The following is a 19019-nucleotide window of genomic DNA, read 5'->3' as shown; positions in this document are numbered from 1 at the left end:
GCTTCAGGAAGTCAGTAAAAAGTAGTTAGGAGTGTTCAAATCAAGAAAATGATAAGGGTGCCCATACTTTTGCACCGGTCAAATTTTGTTTAAATGCAGATTGCACATTTTCTGTTAGTACAATAAACCTCATTTGAATCCAGAAATATAACTGAGTCCATCAGTTATTAGATATATGAAACTGAAATAGCTGTTGCAAAAACCAAAATTGTTATAAAGAAAAAAGGTTAACATTAATAGGGGTGCCCAAACTTTAACATATGACTGTATGAGAATCTCTATACAGGAGTGCACACACTGGGATTTTCCTTGCTATCTATTGGAAAAAGCAAGTGAGGGAAGGGGGTATGTATAACCAGTGGGCTGAAAGATGAACTGAGTCTTTTGGTCACACCATGGGTGCACCGAGTTTGCCAAATTAGGATATTTCAGTTTCGGAAGTAATTAGAAGACTAAAGATGTGATTTAACAAGAGCTATATCCCCTGCAAGACTATGTGCTGGTACTGTTTTTCCCTGTATAAGTCTACCTGGCTTCAGAAGTCTTACAGGCAATGCACCATGGGAAAAAGTATGCAGACTAGCTCCTCTCCAGAAGGAATAAAACTGTTTCTATAGTACTATAGAAGCCAATATCAGACCCATAAAAGAGTCTTGACCATGATTAATGATTGACAAAGTCAACCTGAGTCTCCTCCTAAAGGAATAAACTCTGCTCTGTTTCAGGATACTCACCTCTCATCAGTACAGAGCAGAGTACTCGTTGACCAAAATCCCAAGCCATGTTACCACAGCCTTTGATGTTCAGGGTAGCAACCTGGGTGCTATTACCATCTGGGATGAACATTTGTCCTTAAATTGTCAGTCTTGTCATGTACTATGCACCTATACAGTAGAACTGTTCATATACTGCGATGGAAACTGGGACCCTTGCACGCATGAGGACCAAACAACCTTGTGTTCTGCTCATTAGACAAGTGGACTTAAATCTGAGTCCCCCCAGCTGATGGCAAACTACAACTCCCAGCATGTTAAATGGTGTATCTTGTGCTGCTCGTTTTGTGCCCACGAAAAAAATCCAGCACCTCATTTTGAAGTGCTCAAGCTTCTTCTGTAGAACCAAAAATATGTTTCCTGAAGAAGTCTGAGAAATTCAAAAGACATCAAGAATAAACCTCACTAATATTTCTTACTGCCTACTGGATTTTTTAGTGGACCTACAACAAGCAGCGAAGGTTGTCTACATCTCCTACTACTTCATTACCACTTTGGATCTTTTCAGTGGACATACAACCAGTAGGGCAGGTTGTCCACATCTCCTACTACTGCATTACCACGTTGGATCTGCCAACCTGTATGTCTCATACAGTCATACTTTGTGTTCAGTTTCTCTATACCTTTTACATTGTATATTGGATAAAACCCTATGGCACTTGATATATCCCCACAGCTAATTTAACTCCTAGCTTCTGGCGGTCAAGTCCTGCCTGAAATTGTAATTTTGCAACTTGTATTTGACCCTTGAACTAAGACATACAGCCCACGACAGCTTGACACTTTTTATCTGCTCTTCTATGATACGTACTGCACCAATTTAACGTAAAAAGTATGAATGTCAACATGTAGTCAATACTTTCTCGAAATAGTGCTCATGTTTTGTATATTGCCTTGGTTACAGTCTCAGGGAATCCTAGAGTCTTCATTATTCAGCTTAGAAAATGCAGCATGTCAAATCGCTCCAAATAAGCAAACAGGAGACGGTATTTACTGTGATTTTCCAAAACTATGTCAAGTTTTCTGTGCAGTAACAAGAGCAATTTCAGAAAGAGCAGGAATGGAATGAGTTAGAGATACCTATCAAATTATATAATGATGCCACGGAACAAACAGAATACGGAAGAGACCGACATTAGCTGTGGCTCAAAGGGAAGACGAATAAATGAACGGTAAGACGACAGGGCTTATTAAACAACGAGACGTAAAATAATGATGTCGGTCAGGAGGCATCAAATGTGTTCTCAGCAGTCTGGTACTTGGGTGCAAACTTGATCCGATAACTAATTGCTTTACCCAACTTATTACTGTACATATTGTCAACAGGCACAAGAAAAATAGGCAAAAACCACTGTTCTGATATCCATTTTCGGGCAGATACATTATTTGCCTATCAAAAGGTAATGGAGAAGCAAGGCAGAGATATCAAAATTCACCAAATCCATCAAAAGGTAGTGGAGAAGCAAGGCTGAGATATCAAAATTCACCTCCTCTACTCTTCATCCCTTCACCCCCATCCTCTCTACAGAGAGTGCTATTGCCAATCCACGGTGGGTACTATACCACTTCAGGCTCTATCGTTTTCTCAATGATTCATATATACACTTCAACCCAAGATTTGGGTGTTGTGAATTTCCTTGCTCGGACTTCTGAGCCAGAGCTCCCTCTGCTCCCTCTGGTGGTTACTGGGAGTAGTGGAGCTGGCCAGGTTGATGGAAGTTTGCCACCTGACGACGATAATTGGGAATTTGGGATTACTGGCTGGGAGCATATAATTGAGCAGGCTTCCCTTGGTGGTTGCTGGTGATTTCCTTCTTGTGCATTTGGAGTTCTTTTGTCTCCTGCCTGATCTGCATGGTTCAGTTAAGTGATTCTTTTGCTAATCCTTTGCATCTAATCTGGTTGTGCCTTTTTTTTGCTTTTTGCTTTGTTGCTATGGTTCAGCGTACTCCCTGCTGGGGGCAGCGCTGGGCCCTGCTCATATGTTACAGCTTGTGTCAGTTTGTTCAGTCCCCTGTTATGTTACTATCTTTTGCTTTGCTTCCAGTTCATACCAGAGTGCTGATCTAGCGGGGGTGAGGCCGTGTGGCCTCACATTTTTTGTATATCAGATGTGTTGGATTTTTTTAGGGTTTTGTGCGTGACTGCAGACAGTATCTTTTCTGTCCTGTCTAGTCAGATTGGACCCCACCGTTTGCTCAGTCTGTTCTCTGCCTGTGTTTGTGTCTCATCTTGTCTCACCGACAATATATGTTTGGGGGCTGTCTATTCCTTTGGGGATCTGCTCCGGGGCAGTTTAGATTTCACCTTTCTTGCTTTAGGCTTAGTTAGTTCTCCGGCTGTGCCGAGGCGTCTAGGGCATCTTAGGAACGCTGATAGGATGATAGGATCAGGGGTCTGCAATCCACTTAGTTACCAACCTCTCTGATTTTCTGGTGGCTTAGCCTGTTCCTTCCATCCTCCTCGGTGACACATTCATAACATTTGGGTATTTGGGATTTTTACATTGAAAGACTATATTTTTGAGACAAGTGCCATTTCCTCACCAATGCAATAAAAAGAAATTCTCATGTTAAGGTGATCACTTAATTTAGCATAAAGGTGTCTGAAGAATCTTATTTTTAGGGAATCAGTCCCTCACCAAAAATGTATTAGCTGTTTGGAGAGTATTCTTTCAGTAGATGTTGGAGAGAGAAGGAAGGATAAAGGTTGATAAATCACCACCAGTGGCCCAATTATAGGTGCAGGGGTCTCAATCACACCCGACCCCTGGAGCCTAGGGTGGCCAAAAAGTCCTGTTGGCCCATATGAAAAGACTATTACTATTAAAGACTCACATTAGTTAGGGGGTTCTGTTGGATATTTTGCATTGGGGCCCATGAACTTCAAGTTACGCCACTGGCCACCACTAGAGCTGGTAAGTCATTGCTTCTTGAACCAGGAAACATGCATGTTTCGTCAAACCGAGCATGTATGCGGATGAAGAGGTTGAAGGAATTGCAGTTGGTCCAATAGCCATCAGCTTCTTCCGTGGTTAAGATAGCTTAGTTGTACATACAAATGTAAAGGCAGATCCCTTTATTAAAGAATAAATCAGGCCACTGCCCTTTCCATCTATGGCTCCCCCCAGGTTGCTGCTTCTTCTGTGTACCCAATTCTGCCAAGCCTCGACGGGGATGACTATAAAAGACAGCTTAGATAATGACTAATAGGTCAATTAGGAATGTCGTTGTGATGTTATATTAGTTAGTTATATCTAGTAAGATATATCTAGTTACTACTTTTGGTCACTTGCACAGCAAATAGTCTACATTTCTCCAAATATGAAATAGGGTACCCATCCCAGCTTTACATGGTTGTAGAGATGTAACGGTCATGTATGAATATATGGAGAATGAAAAATTCTATCCGAAGTTCTTACTTCTTTGGTGGACTCTAAAAAAAGAGAGAATTTCACTTTTCAGTGCTCTTTCTTTGGATGGGCCAGAATGTATGGGCACCCCAGATATTGGGCTCCATTTACCCACTGAGAAGACATTATCAATTTAGACTAGTGAACATTACATTTGGCCAAACGAGTTGTCCACTTTGGTCAATGTCTACATATACGCAAGGCGATAAACTCTTTATGATCTTGAAGATCTTGAAGAAAGGACCTACCTTTAACTATAATAGAGTAAAAAAAATCCCATTTTTAACCTAAATGATCCTTTTTTTGAGGCTCGCATGGACAACAGTGATGGTGTCATGAGACGCTTGTACTACGTAGGCATCAAAATATCTATCGAAAAAAACATGTTGACTCAATTTGGTTCCAATGGCAAAGTGGACGCTTGAAAGTTTGGTCCATCCGTCAGTAATCTGAACTCAGCTAGTGGGAATGCATTTTTCGAAAGCAATTGTCTTCATGTGCATTAGTAGAGGTGAAAAAAATGGAGTGAATAGATAAAGCACAAATAAGGTACACAAAGAGCACATACACATATTATGAAGAAGACACCTGACATATCTCACTGTATTTCAATCAAAACTTTGACCTTACAAAGTAGTAACCAAGCAGATAAGTGACTGTGTGACAAGCAGATCAGGCGAGCTGGGAGTTCTTATCTGCTGTCATTTCCTAGGCTTTATCTTTTTCTTAAGAGCAGATATGTTTGTGTAAAACTAAAAAGGGAAACAACATAACACAAGCCGGAGAATTTTGGCTCCGGGTGAAATACCTAAAGCAATATCGACCTTTTAAAAAATAGTTAATAGATTGAGCAAGGGGAAGGAATCATTACAACATTTTGACAAGGGCTTAAATATTTAATGTCTTGCACAGCGGAAGCAATGGTGGTGAATGAAAAGCTCACTTGCCGAAAATGTCAGCTATACTTAAAGAGGAACAAGTCATGATTTGAACTGAGAATTAATTTGACTTTCTCTTTACTTTTTTTTAATATGTTTACTTGAAAAGTCATTAACTTATTTTAGAAGCAATAATTGCTTTAGGCATCCATTATCTGAAGCATCTACTCAAATTCTGTACATACATAAAAAGCTTACAAGGCAATGGAAAAGTCTATGGGTGTCCATACACCCAGTGGTGTAGCATGGGTTGCCAGCGCCAGCGCACTCCCGATAAATCATGATTCTCCCTGAACTCCTTCCGCCAGTCAAGTATTGAACCCCTTACCTCCCAAGCACAAGTAGAGTTTCTAGGTCTGACATATCCTGAGGTGAGTAGTGCATGATGACCATCTTTGAAGTAAATGTGATTCCATTATACTCTTTTGGGAGGTGTTTATTCTCTCTCTATATGTGATTATCTAGTAGCTGTGATGTAAAATAAAGCTTTTTGAAGATTTTTCTAGAATGTAAATAATATATTGAATTTACATTCGGAGAAATAGCAGACCTTAATAAAATTTTCAGCAAAGTAAAGCCCCCCATTCACGTAATGTAGTTATCAAATGAACAATTGTTTGTCCAACAACTATATCTCTCGATTCCTCTGTACACTGGAACTTGGCTGAACCAAATGCTCTTGTGTTCTCTATGAGAGAGGCACTGCCAGCCTCCTTTGGCAGCCGCTTGTCTCATGGCAGAATAAGGCTGAGGTTTCATGGCAAATTTGATACAGGTCACGCAGCAAAAGATTGCTATTTGCCGCTGCTACACCCCAGCATCATACAGGTGAATGGGGTTGCATTTCAACCCTTTGCGGTACCCTCGGGGTAGAATTGGTATCAGGTACATAGCTTTTGCGGGTAACGCTTCTGTCTTAAACTAAGGTTCAGACATTGTGGTTATGTATTGGTGGCACAATACTTGTGAAAAAAACTTCAGTTACGCATCATAGATGGCTTGGAATACCTATACTTCAAATTACATATCCTTCATCATACCCTCCGCCCTCTTCAGCACAATACCTTGATTCTTGTTTTGGTTATGGCATAAAGCAATTAGATCTATTTTAAATCCATGAAATACTTTTAGTCATTTTGGAAAATGCTTTCAATGATTGAACCCAAAAGATATTTTTTGCATAGATTTTTTTAGTACTTTTTTAATTTTTTGTTTCGCTCTTTTTAGCTTGTTCTGTATAGAGTAAAAGGAAACAGAGGTATATATTTAGGTGTGTCTTCTTGTGAAAAGTTGGAAATTTTCACTGTCTAAACCCTAAAAAAAAGTCCTGTCCTACAAATGCATCCAAACCATCTTGTGAGGAACTCTTAATAAATCACGTGCTCTTCGGTTGCACAATCTCGAATAGATATCCTATGTAACAAAAACCTTGCTGTTGAGCGTTCAACATGACAAATGTCTTGGGTTTTTATGGGGGAAATTAAAAATCTGTTTCTGGCATCAGAAGAATGAGAAGCACTGAACGGATTTGAGAACTTGCAATGGTAACTCATTTTTAAAGCCCCATTGAGAGAGGAGACATTTTAACCTCCGTGACCCAAGCATGGTTTATAGAATGCCGGAGCTGGCTGCAATATAAGGTAGAAGCTTGAAAGATCTGACCTCGAGCTACTTACTGGATGACCTCCGCATCGTCCACCGCTCTGATTTTCCTTCCTGGTCGGCTCGATATGCCTGTAAATTTCAGTCTACTCCCATACTGTCATGTTACTATGGCACTTTGATGCCTCGTTGCTGTATATTGGCTCACACAAAATGGAAATAGATTGCAGAAGTACGCAATTACTGTCTGTTAATACATCAAGAAAAAAGTGTGGGTGGCGACTACATGTTTTGGTGAATTTTATTAATGAATATTCAATTTCTCGTCATTATTCATAGTATATACACACAGAGAAAGAATGCAGAAGTGATATTATTAATAAAAACATTATTAATTCACAGGTCTGTAATTGTACACCTAAATTATGGATGGTAAAAAGTAACGTGTAAAAACAGTCACCTTTCTGCAGTTATTCAAAATTCAGCCCCTGTTTACTCCCAGAAGGATGCACTTATGGGCCCTACCTGGGCCCCTCTTCTGCAGAGTAAAAACACACTAGTATTAAACTGGTACATGAAAGGTGGGAGGCTCAGGAGCCTAAATATATCATGATAAAATGAGTCTGTCACCTCCAATTGTATTTTAAACTAGGTATATGCCTTGACATAGATGACTTAGCTCATATTAGGATCATACTAGTATTGTATGTAGGTTTTATTGATTTTGTCTGTGATGCATTGAGTTTTATTTTAACACACAATGCCTTCACTTTTGATTCAAAATGGTATTGTCAAAATGTGGGAACAGCGATGGGTACACCAGTATCTTGTACGTTTGCGAATCTGTTTTTGGGAGCTTTCGAGGAGAAATATATTTACAACATGCAAAAATATTTTAGACATATTAGACTATACCTCAGATATGTGGACGATGTGTTCATAATTTGGGACGGTACAGAAGATATATTTGTGGAATTTGTTAATTATCTCAATGATGTGAACCAAATGAATATGGTATTCACCCATAAATTTGGAGGTGTTAAATTAGAGTTTTTAGATGTCCTGTTGGAGATCAAAGATGATACTATTTGTACTTCGGTTTTTAGGAAACCTATAGCCACCAATTCCATATTGCGGTTTGATAGCTATCATCCCACACATACCGTTAATTCAGTACCATATAGTCAATTTTTGCGAATATTTCGTTTGAATAATACAGTGGAGGGTCGGGAACGACAATCCAGAGAACTATATGAGAGATTGAGGCAACGAGGATATCCTGACCATTTATTGGACACCACACTTCAACAAGTGAGATCACATTGGGATGACAGTAGGAGATGTGTAGTTTATCAACAGAGTAAAGAGAGTAAGAAGGAAAAGAGATTCACCTTTTGTTTCCGTTATGGTCCGATGGATAGGCAGATTAGATCGGTAATTAGGAAACACTGGCACATTTTGGAACAAGATAGAGAGCTGTTTGATATAGTGTCAAGAGGAACACTTATTTCTAATAAACGTAGTACAAGGATTAGGGATGTTCTAGTGCAGAACCGATTAATAACTCCACATGATACATGGTTGAATCAAGGAATACCTAAGGGAAATTATAAATGTGGACAATGTCCTTATTGTAGATATCATTGCACTGACCATATACTACAAATAGGTGCGGTTAGACATACAGTGTCCAGTCTAATTACATGTAAGACCGATCATGTGGTTTATGTCATCTTCTGTACATGTCGATTTTTTTACATAGGAAAGACAATACGTCCACTCTATGTTCGATTTCGGGAACACTTCAAGTCGATAACAACGGGAAAAGGAGTGCCACGTCTTATTGATCATGTTAGGACTGTACATGGGATGGATCCAGGTGTCCTTTCTTTTGCTGGTATTGAAAAAGTCATGTTACCCCCACAAGGAGGGAATTTGAATAAATTATTATTGAAGCGGGAATCCAAATGGATTATGGATACACGGGCAACTGGTCCCATAGGTTTCAATGATAAAATAGATATGGCCATTTTTTTGTGATAACTGATTTAAATAATGCATTTCTTTTTCCGTAAATACTGGCAGGTTATAAATTAAGGACAAATAGACAAATATCTAGGGGATAATGTAAATTATTGGTGTTAAGTAATACATATCTCATAAAAAATATAAAAAAATATAATTAAAAAAATATATAGGTATTTCCTTAATTGGTTAGTTCTGAATCATGCGGTATAATTTGCCCTAAAATCGTTTTAACAAGGACAATACAATGGGCTTAGATCATCATTGTGACATAAATGGCCAAAAGATAGGTGTCAGTAATTTTTTATTTTAATTGCTGGAGCCATGGTAAAATTGCATATATATATCTTGATTAGATCATAATGTATGGAAGCACACACTTCCTATGGATTTAGTATCATGCAGCTCTCGGATTTATATTAATAAGCTGTTTCCTTTGGAACAGATTACCCAGAAGGGTTAATTTGATAATAGGGGTCCTTTAGTTATGTTGATAATCACTCAATAGTCCTTGTAATATTTGTCTTTATATGTAAGATTATTGTTCCCGCTGCAGCGGTGAAATATGTGTGTTTTTTATATGTTTGCACTGAGCACCTGTCTGTTTTACTTGTTAGTTATACAGCGGCTGAGGTAGGAGGAGTGACTGGATGACATGATTTGCTTAAGAATCCGTCATTTCCCCCTGCACTTTGACCCGTGGAAGCGCTCGAGTAGCGCGAAACGGCCGTTGTCAGCCATTTGACACTCTTGTTATCACATCCCCGATGTGACATGTAATTATGTGTCAATAAATCTTCACTATTATCTCGCAGAGTGCGACCTTCTTTCTTTGGAAACCACAAGTGATTTGTTATGAGGTCAAGCACCCGGGAATCCTCCATGTGAGCTCACCGCCTGCTGCAAGCCACGGATCCTAGCACGGTAACAGCGGTGCCGCCCGCTTCTTCTTTTTTATTACTAGTATTGTATCTGTTAGTGGTAGAGTGCCAAGAGCTTAGCGCACCATTGTGCACGCACACTCATTTTCCATGTTGGTGGCTTACCCAGACTTCTCATTGACAGCGCTTGATTTTTAGAGCCTGTGTTTCATAAAGTCTGCAGCCTGTGCACTTTCTCCTACCTTGTTACTCTACACTGATACCACACACTACATGTTCACAAACACGTGGGATGTGTTAAGACAGTAATTTGTCTATGAAGCGAACACAGTCAATAAGAAGCGTGGAATGATGTACCGAGCTCTTGGCCATGCCTTGGCTTCACCAAAGCTCCCGCACTTGTATACAAAGTAATTATCTCAGACTCTGTACCACTAAAAGGTAGTCCTAGTATCACAGACTCCGCTTCCTTCCCCGAAGCCCGCTCCCCTCTGTGGTGCTCCACATCAGGTTTTGCAAGTTGCCCAGCAGGGATCATTGGCATCATCTCCCTAGACCTATTTAAGGTCCATTAAGACACACACCTGATTCTTGAGATTGAGTTTCTGGACCCCAATGTTTGGTGTCCTCCATCTTTGGTTCATGCTGTGCTTTCCCACTGGATTCCATGTCAACCCTCATGCTGCTTCTGAGATTCTGGAGTGTGCCAAGTCCTTGCTGCCCACATGCCTTCTAGCTTCCTGCATCGAGGTTCGAGACAGTGCCCCTCAGACCTAGGCTTAGAAAATCCACCACACCTGGTGAGCCTAACATTATGGGTTTTATAAAGGCTAAGTCCCATATATACTTAAGTAGCTCTTCTTAAATGCATTTTGGGGTGGGTCTATGTAACCCATGAATAGAGTTGAGTGAAACAGGACAGCCAGATTCATAAGTCGCCGACTTATGGCAATGTCGGGTTTCGCCGACCGAAACCCGACCACAGCGTGAAGTCGGCCATGCGGTCGGCAAAACGAGCACCAAAGTCGGATTTCCCAGAATGCTTGCACGTGACTTTTTTCAGCACGTGACTGAGCAAGGACGTACACTATGGGCAATGAGATGACAGCATCCGAGGAGAGAGAGAGAGTTTTCGCACACTTTATAAAAGCGGTGCAGCATGTAGGTGTGTTTACTGTCCTCCACTCCCTGCCGACTTTTCCTCCTCATTGACTTGCATTGGGTTTCATGTTTCAGTCGAACCTTCAACTTTTCACGATTTCGTTCGACTCAACTTTTGAGAAAGTCGGGTTTCATGAAACCCGACTTGACCCTAAAAAAGGCAAAGTCGCTCATCTCTACCCATGAATATAACACATTTGGATTGCAAAGACAGCTAAGGAAAGGATAATTAGTGTGAAGGAGGATAGGTTGAACAATAGGGAGAGACAGGTTAAGATTCATTATAGGGGTGAATCATCCATGACTGAAGCTGGGACCTGCAAACAGATTGTCTGGCTGCCAATTATCTGTCACAGCAGCCTGCAGAGGCTTGGTGTCCATCAGAATTATGATTCCTCTTCTTTGATTAAGTGATATGATCAGTGTCCTGGAGGGAGAGCTTCTAAAACGAACCAAGGACAGTCTCGAGGGTGGACATCCATAGGTGCAGTTGCATCTCCTGCCCAAGAGGTAGGAGGTTCACTATGATTCCCAATGCAGCAAGTAGCTTCTGTCAGAGACAAATTATTGGACTATGCTGACTTTCAGACATGCAATTGTCTTTTCAGAGAGAAAGAGGACTTGAACTCTAATGCCACCTATTGGAACTAGAAATCGTAAAAGTCAACATTGACCCTTTAAAGAGCCTTGCCACATAACTTAGGATAAAAAACCCAGAATCTCAACTTGTAGGCACATGTTTAGGGGTATTACCTTTCATCAGTGCAAAGCATGAGATATGATTTGGCTGTATGAGAGGCTTCTGACTGCGGTATAAGGGGTAACATCTTTACTTGTGGAGAGTGACATGCCAGTGTTGAGATTTAGACAAATGTCCTTACACTGGCATGTCAGGCACATCACAATTCACTAGGCAAAATGGAACTAAAGACTCAGTTATTAGATACAAGAATTATAGACTCATAGAATGTTAGAGTTGGAAGGGACCTCGAATGTCATTGTGTCCAACCCCCTGCTCTGATCTAGACTCTATGCTTCTCTTAATACATCCCAGAATTGTGTTGCCTTTTTTTCTGCTGCATCACATTGTTGACTTAAGTACAGGCTGTGATCTAATAGTATACCCAAGTCTTTTTCACACAGGCTGTTGCTTAGTTCTATTCCTCCCATTCGGTAGATGTAATTTTTATTTTTCTTGCTCAGTTGTAGAATCTTGCATTTCTCCCTGATAAATACCATTCTATTAGTCGCTGCCCATTATTCAAGCTTATCTAGATACTGCGGGGAAGGGAGCCATATAAGACCTCCTTTTCCAATCGTGTTAGATTTTTGGGCATAAGACTCACATGATTTTGCTTTCCATAGACGGAAATATATTTTTTGGCTATTTTTCTAATTTGACATTTATCCTGGCTACTCTGCTCGGGTAAAGAATAGTAGTAAATTCATTTGTGAAGACTGTTTTGATGTTCTGAGCTACTTGAATGTGCAAGGCCTAGTGTCTGCGGCTTTATTATATTAATTAACTTGGCTAGTAGACAAGGTTCAAATGACTGTGCCAGCTCTTAGAATAATAGCCTAATTTGATACCTGTTACAAGATTGTGAATTACTCATCCGACTCCATGTGGCATGGCCGAGGAAATGAGGTAAACGCAGTGATTAAATGGGATCTGCTAAAATCCGACTAAAGCAGGATTAACAACTAAGAATGACCAATGTCAGCAGCAGGGTCATTCCTTGCACCAAAGCCGGGCCTCCTTCCTCATCACAGGCTAATGTAATGTTTGCTTATGGAAATCTCTTCACGGGAATTAATGTGCAGAGCGTGGTAATGGTATGTGCATAAGTCTTTGCCTTTCCGGAAAACACAATCAGATAAACCAGAGCTTGGCAAACATTCAGTTCTGATTAAGGACCAGAGAAATTGTATACCTAGATTGAAAATAATAGGAGATAGGACCTTAGGTGGACGAAGGTCTCTGCTGAATGGTCGAAATGAATGGAAATCTTAAAAATGTTTCTCAATTTTCTGATATGTTTTAAGTGGGTGTTGAACAGGGGGTCCTGAGACCCTTACTTGTCCCCCATGACTCATCTTAGGCATGAGTTCACACAGAGCTACTGTACAGACCATTTGACTTTATATTGAGCACCGCTCTGATGCATTTGCTAAGCGCTTCCACCCTGTAACCGGTGCGGATCTTAGAACCTGCTTAAAGAGTAACTTAAAGAGTATGTAAAGAGTAACCATTATTTTCTTATTTTTTTCTATATTAATCAATAGGTTCATAAAAATAATCAACTTTGCGATATATCTTAAAAAATAAATCTTTTTATTTTGCCCCCTGGGGTGATCTTTCACTCTCAAGTCACGAGTAAAATCTGTCTTCAGTGAATGCAAGCCAACATTCAAATTCCTGAGATAAGAGATGGCAGTTGGTGCTTCTAAAGTTCTATGGAGAGCTCTACTTGCTGTTTTGGATGTCTATCTGCCTCTAGCTCCTCCCAACTTTATGGAACTTTATAAGCACCAATTGTCATCTCCTATCTAAGTAAAGTAAATGCCTGTCTTCACTGAATACAGATTTTACCCATGAATTGAGTATGAAAGATCAGTCCAGGAGGAGAACGACTCATATTTCTTTAATAAAGCGTATTACAAAGTTGCTTTTTTTCATGTGTACTATAGTAACGCTTGTGGTTTATATAAAACATATGCATTCTATAGTCCATCTTCATTTTATAAAGTCATGTCAGATCAACGGGGTATGGGATAATTTCCATGTTGACACATTTCGACCCTGTCTTAGTTGTAAAAATATATGTAGTTGACAAAGAGAAGCTAGAAACTCCCTTTTACAACCATGAGCCACTCCCCACATGATGGCATCATATACATTTACAAAATAAAAAGTCTTTTGATAAAAAAAACTTGACATAAAAAAATATATAAAGGATTTTATTAAATAGAGAAGCATTTGGATGCTAAAAAATAGCACCAAGTGTCCTTATGACATAAATTACCCCTGTGATTGAATGTATATTTATTGATTCAATTTACTCCAGTATGAGGAATGTATATGGATATATCGAGTAATCTCTTATCTTGTTAAAGTAAATGATGTCAAAAAAGAGGAAGGGGCTGATGGTTTTTAAAGGGAGTGTCTATGAATATCATATAGAGCAAAAAATTGGAACAGCACACTTATGAAAGTACTATGGGTTCAGGGCCTCTCAGCAAGAAGTGCCCTCCGTACAAAAGGATATGAAGTCAGAAAAAAGAGGCAGCACTCCAGTATTTCCAAAAATACAAAAGGAACTTTAATAGCCCTGGTGGCGTGGCGACGTTTCGGCTACAATGAGCCTTTCTCAAGCTATACCAGCAGAAGACATGGCTCCCCAAACCATCATTGATCGTGGATACTTCACACTAGACCTTGGAAATCAAGATCCCAGAGTCTGGAGGAAGAGTGGAGAGGCCACAATCCAAGCTGCTGGAGGTCTAGTGTGAAGTATCCACAATCAGTGATAGTTTGGGGCGCCATGTCATCTGCTGGTGTAGGTCCACTGTTTTTATCAAGACCAAAGTCAGCGCAGCCGTCTACCAGGAAATTTTAGAGCACTTCATGCTTCCCTCTGCCGACAAGCTTTTTGGAGATGGAAATGTCATTCTCCAGTAGGACTTGGCCCCTGTCCACACTGCCAAAAGTACCAATACCTGGTTTACAAAGAACAGTATCACTGGGCTTGATTGGTCAGCAAACTCGCCTGACCCTAACCCCATAGAAAATCTATGGGGTATTGTCAAGAGGAAGATGAGAGACACCAGACCCAACAATGCAGACAAGCTGAAGGCTGCTATCAAAGCAACCTGGGCTTCCATAACCCCTCAGCAGTGCCACAGGCTGATCGCCTCCATGCCACGCCGCCCTGATGCAGTAACTGATGCAAAAAGAGCCCCGACCAAGTATTGAGTGCATTTACTGATCATACATTTCAGTAGGCCAACATTTCAGATTTTAAAATCAGATGGTGTTATAAAGTATTCTAATTTATTGAGGCAATGAGTTTTGGGTTTTCACTGGCTGTAAGCCATAATCATCAACATTAACAGAAATAAACACGTGAAATAGATCACTCTGTGTTAATGACTCTATATAATGTATGAGTTTCACTTTTTGTATTGAAGAACTGGAATAAATTAACTTTTTGATAATATTCTAATTTTGTGAGATGCACCTGTATGTTTTTGAATGTAAAGGGGGAGTTGGGGGCTTATATACCGATTCTTGGATTGCGGTACAAGAGGAGTTAAAGGTGGCGGCTTTACTTTATATTGGGAAAACTTGCAGACAGGTTCCCCTTAAGTTGCGCTCAGACTGGACGATTTATCAAAAGACATGAATATATAGAATGTTCCCTTGTGAATGGGTATTGATGGTGAATAGCCTTTGATAAGCTGATTGTTAGCCCTTTGCCTATACAATCCGTACATCTAAGCTGGCAGTTTAGCAGGTTGGATATTCCACTTGATTGCAATCCCCAGACCGGACTGACATTGTGACATCTTGATCCCACTAGTGTGATTTGAAATAATGAACTTGTCACTGAAATGATGAAAATGGCACCAAATTTAAGCACCATCTTCTCGTATTGAAATGCAAATACTGAGGTGAAGTCCTCCTGATTGCTTCATTTTCAGCTGACAGATAAGGACAAGCTTTGACTGTGGGGACAAGATTAAAGGGAAGCTGTCACCAGGTTTTTCCCATATAAAGTAGGGCCAGCACCTGTACGCCCTTAGATATAACATTCTAGAATGCTGTGTATAAAAAGTCCCCAATTCCCTTACCTACAGGGCTGTCCGGTCCGATGGGTGTCTTTGGTCTTAATCCAGCACCTCCTCTCTTCTTGCAGTTGCCTTCCTTTTTCTTCCTTCATATGGATGGTGCATCCTACGTCATCCACAATGTCCTCCTGCACAGGTCCACTTCTCTCTTCACAGCCGAGGGCACAGAAAAGTACTGAAATGCGCATGCTTGTGGAAAGGCCAAAGAGCGCCGTCGCATGCGCATTACAACACTTTGCTCTGCCCTCGGCACTGCACAGAGAAGTGTGACTGCGCAAGAGGACACTGTGTGGATGACGTAGGACATGTCATCCACATGAAGCAAGAAGAAGGAAGCCTGAAACAAGAAGCGGGACGGCGTTCGCAGGAAGAGAGGAGGTGCTCAAGGAGGAGAGGAGGAGATCAAGACTGGAGACAACCATCGGACCGGACCGCCCCGTGACTATTATAAAAGCTATTTTTTGTGTTAATCAGAACAGATAAGGGAAATATATAGAGCATTCTAGAATGCTGTATCTAAGGGCGTACATGTCCTGGCCCTACTTTATATGGGTAAAATCTGGTGACAGGTTCCCTTTAAGCATCTAATATTGGCGCATGGAGGAGGGCTTGTGCTCAAGCCATGTTGCCTTACCGAAAGGCAGAGATTTCTGCAAGGGAGAAGTGGGAAATAGCTGATCCTCTTGCATACTCTATTTTCACATGCAGTTTGAAAAAAAATTCCCATAGCAGCCGATCAGACTGTAGATCTCAAATACCACGAAATTGTGGATTGTTTCAATTGAAAGCTCCTATAAACTACATAGAGATGTGCACAGTCTGTTGCGCAAGGAAATTTGTAAGTTGGGGGTCATTAAATCCCATGCTCTCCCCATGGGTTTGCGCACAATTTTTTTTTTCATGTTTCAGGATTTTTTTTAAATTGTGCAAAATTGTGTTAAAAGGAATAAAAATAAAAAATGTTAAATATTAAGGTAATTTCTTACCCATTGAAAACACTGCTCAAGCGTTGCTTATCTGGTGGTCATTGCTGGTACCGAAAATGATGACATCTGATCTGTCAGTCACATACAGCCAGTGATGACGTCCGTCCCGCCGCGATCATTGAGACCAGCAATTGGCTGTGGCAATCATGTGACTAACAATGCAATGTCATCACTTCTGGTGGAGCTATGGAGCAAGTAATGCTTGATTTTTTTTATCATTTTAGAATATTTCCTAATTTTTGTCCTAATTAAAAGAAAAACAATGAAACATATTTCAAGATGGGAATACCTCTTTAAATCCGATTGATTGATATAGGAATTTTCTAAACATTGCATTAATATTCGATATTCCTACCTAGGCTGTAGTGTTTCTGCGCTTAAATGAATTTTCAATATTGCCAACTTGACAGTGATGTAAATCTTGATTAATTGATCTAGGGAACAGACCGATCTGCTTTCCATATGCTACAAGCATTGATTGACTTTCTCCAAAATTTCTTCATACAAGGAACATCTTAGGTAGAAAGGAAAAATCCCTGGCGGGATAACATAGCGTGTTGAAGGGTTTATAAGTCCATGGGCTTTGTTCTACCCTCACGTACAAGTAGATGTCTCAAACAATTCTTGATTCTTCAAATAATGAATGTCATGCTCTGGAGGCCCATGTCATATTTCTTTCATCCGTGGCTACGAGAGTCAGGAGCCACAGGAAAATGAGATTTTTTTTTTCCCCCCATTTGAATTACAAACTTCTCCGCGTTCCTCCTTAGAAAGGCTGTGAGCTCCGGAGCAATCATTCCAAATGATCTGCATCCTTCTCTGATCTTTATGAAGCTTTTCCTTCTGAAACCAAAAAAAATGCGAGCGGTCACAGCAGGCAGATTTTCATAGATCATTAGGTATGAATGTCCAACTTCACCAAGTCATCAACCCCAATCAAAGCATTTAAAAAAAACCCTGCCTTTAATCATCCATAGACACTTCAATTCCCCAAGTGTTTGCCAGGCCTAAAGGGAATTGATAAATTCGAGAAGACTGGGTAGAAGAAACAGTCATAGTGCAAACAATGAGTGAAGCTTCAAATGTCAGCTTATATGTTCCTTAAAGGGGTTGGCCGGCTTTTGGGTACAAGTCTGCAGAGACAGGGTGAATGTGACACAGCGTATGTGCCATCAGGACTTGCACCAGGAGTGACTGCAAGAATGTGATTTGCATATATGCAGTCACATGCCAACTAGACGTGCACGGCCTCGCTCAATGCAAGGGCCAGGAAGTCTGACTGGCTATGATATCACTTCTTATGATAGAACCAGGAAGTCTGACAGATTGTGATGTCACTTCCTGTGATATAACCACAAAGCCTGACTGGCTGTATTGTCACTTTCTGTGATATAACCAGGAAGTCTGACCGGTTGTGATGTTACTTCTATGATACACCCAGGAAATCTGACCAGCTATGATATTACTTCCTGTGATAGAACCAGGAAGTGAGACTGCTTGTGATGTCACTTCCCATGATATAACCAGTAAGTCTGACCAGCTATGATATCATATCCTGTGATAAAACCAGGAAGTCTGACCGGTTGTTATGTCACTTCCTGTGATGTCACCAAGAGGGTTGACCGGTTGTTATGTCACTTCCTGTGATGTCACCAAGACGTTTGACCGGTCGTAATGTCGCTTCCTGTGATGTCACCAAGACGTTTGACCGGTTGTTATGTCGCTTCCTGTGATGTCACCAAGACGTTTGACCGGTTGTTATGTCACTTCCTGTGATGTCACCAAGAGGGTTGACCGGTTGTTATGTCACTTCCTGTGATGTCACCAAGACGTTTGACCGGTCGTAATGTCGCTTCCTGTGATGTCACCAAGATGTTTGACCAGTTGTTATGTCGCTTCCTGTGATGTCACCAAGACGTTTGACCGGTTGTTATGTCACTTCCTGTGATGTCACCAAGACGTTTGACAGGTTGTTATGTCGCTTCCTGTCTCACAGTACAATATATCGTACATTGATGAAGGTCCTAGACCGAAACGTCTGTGTATGTATGTACTGTTGTATAATTAAAAATCACCTTTCTGCATCAGAAACCTTTGGTGTGTGCCAAGTCTATATATATTTAGTTCACGGATTGGGATCCTACTTGGGCACCACCTACAATTCTCAGGGTTGTGCCAACGTTTTGTTCTTACATAGCTTCCTGTGATGTCACCAAGAAGTCTGACCGGCAGCTTTAGAGGCTATAAACAGTGCAATGAAAAGTGATTTGCTCTATTTTCAATTTGAGATGGTAGAAGCTATTATAGGATTATTTTTTGTGAGGGCCAAAACCGGTGACCAAATTGATCAATTATCCAAAGAAAAATTAGAAACTTTGCAGGCAAGACTG

At 40.5% G+C, this 19019-nt stretch overlaps 1 protein-coding gene across 5 annotated transcripts in view; it reads left to right on the top strand.

Moving 5' to 3' along the window:
- ELFN1 (extracellular leucine rich repeat and fibronectin type III domain containing 1) overlaps positions 1-19019 on the top strand; it is a 673117-nt gene that overhangs the window by 105456 nt on the left and 548642 nt on the right. The window contains exon 1 of one of the 5 annotated variants that reach the window (XM_073555167.1): positions 9535-9674. The exons of the other annotated variants lie outside the window; for them this stretch is intronic. The gene's annotated coding sequence lies outside the window, so the exon portion shown is untranslated. Of the gene's footprint in view, positions 1-9534; positions 9675-19019 lie in introns of those variants that run through there. 5 annotated transcript variants of the gene reach the window in all.

Source organism: Dendrobates tinctorius, unplaced genomic scaffold, assembly GCF_039654945.1.
Source record: "Dendrobates tinctorius isolate UK_male_01 unplaced genomic scaffold, ASM3965494v1 ptg000222l, whole genome shotgun sequence".
NCBI lineage: Eukaryota > Metazoa > Chordata > Amphibia > Anura > Dendrobatidae > Dendrobates > Dendrobates tinctorius.
The sequence above is the reverse complement of the archived record's forward strand: the minus strand, read 5'-3'. Positions and strand labels throughout refer to the sequence as shown.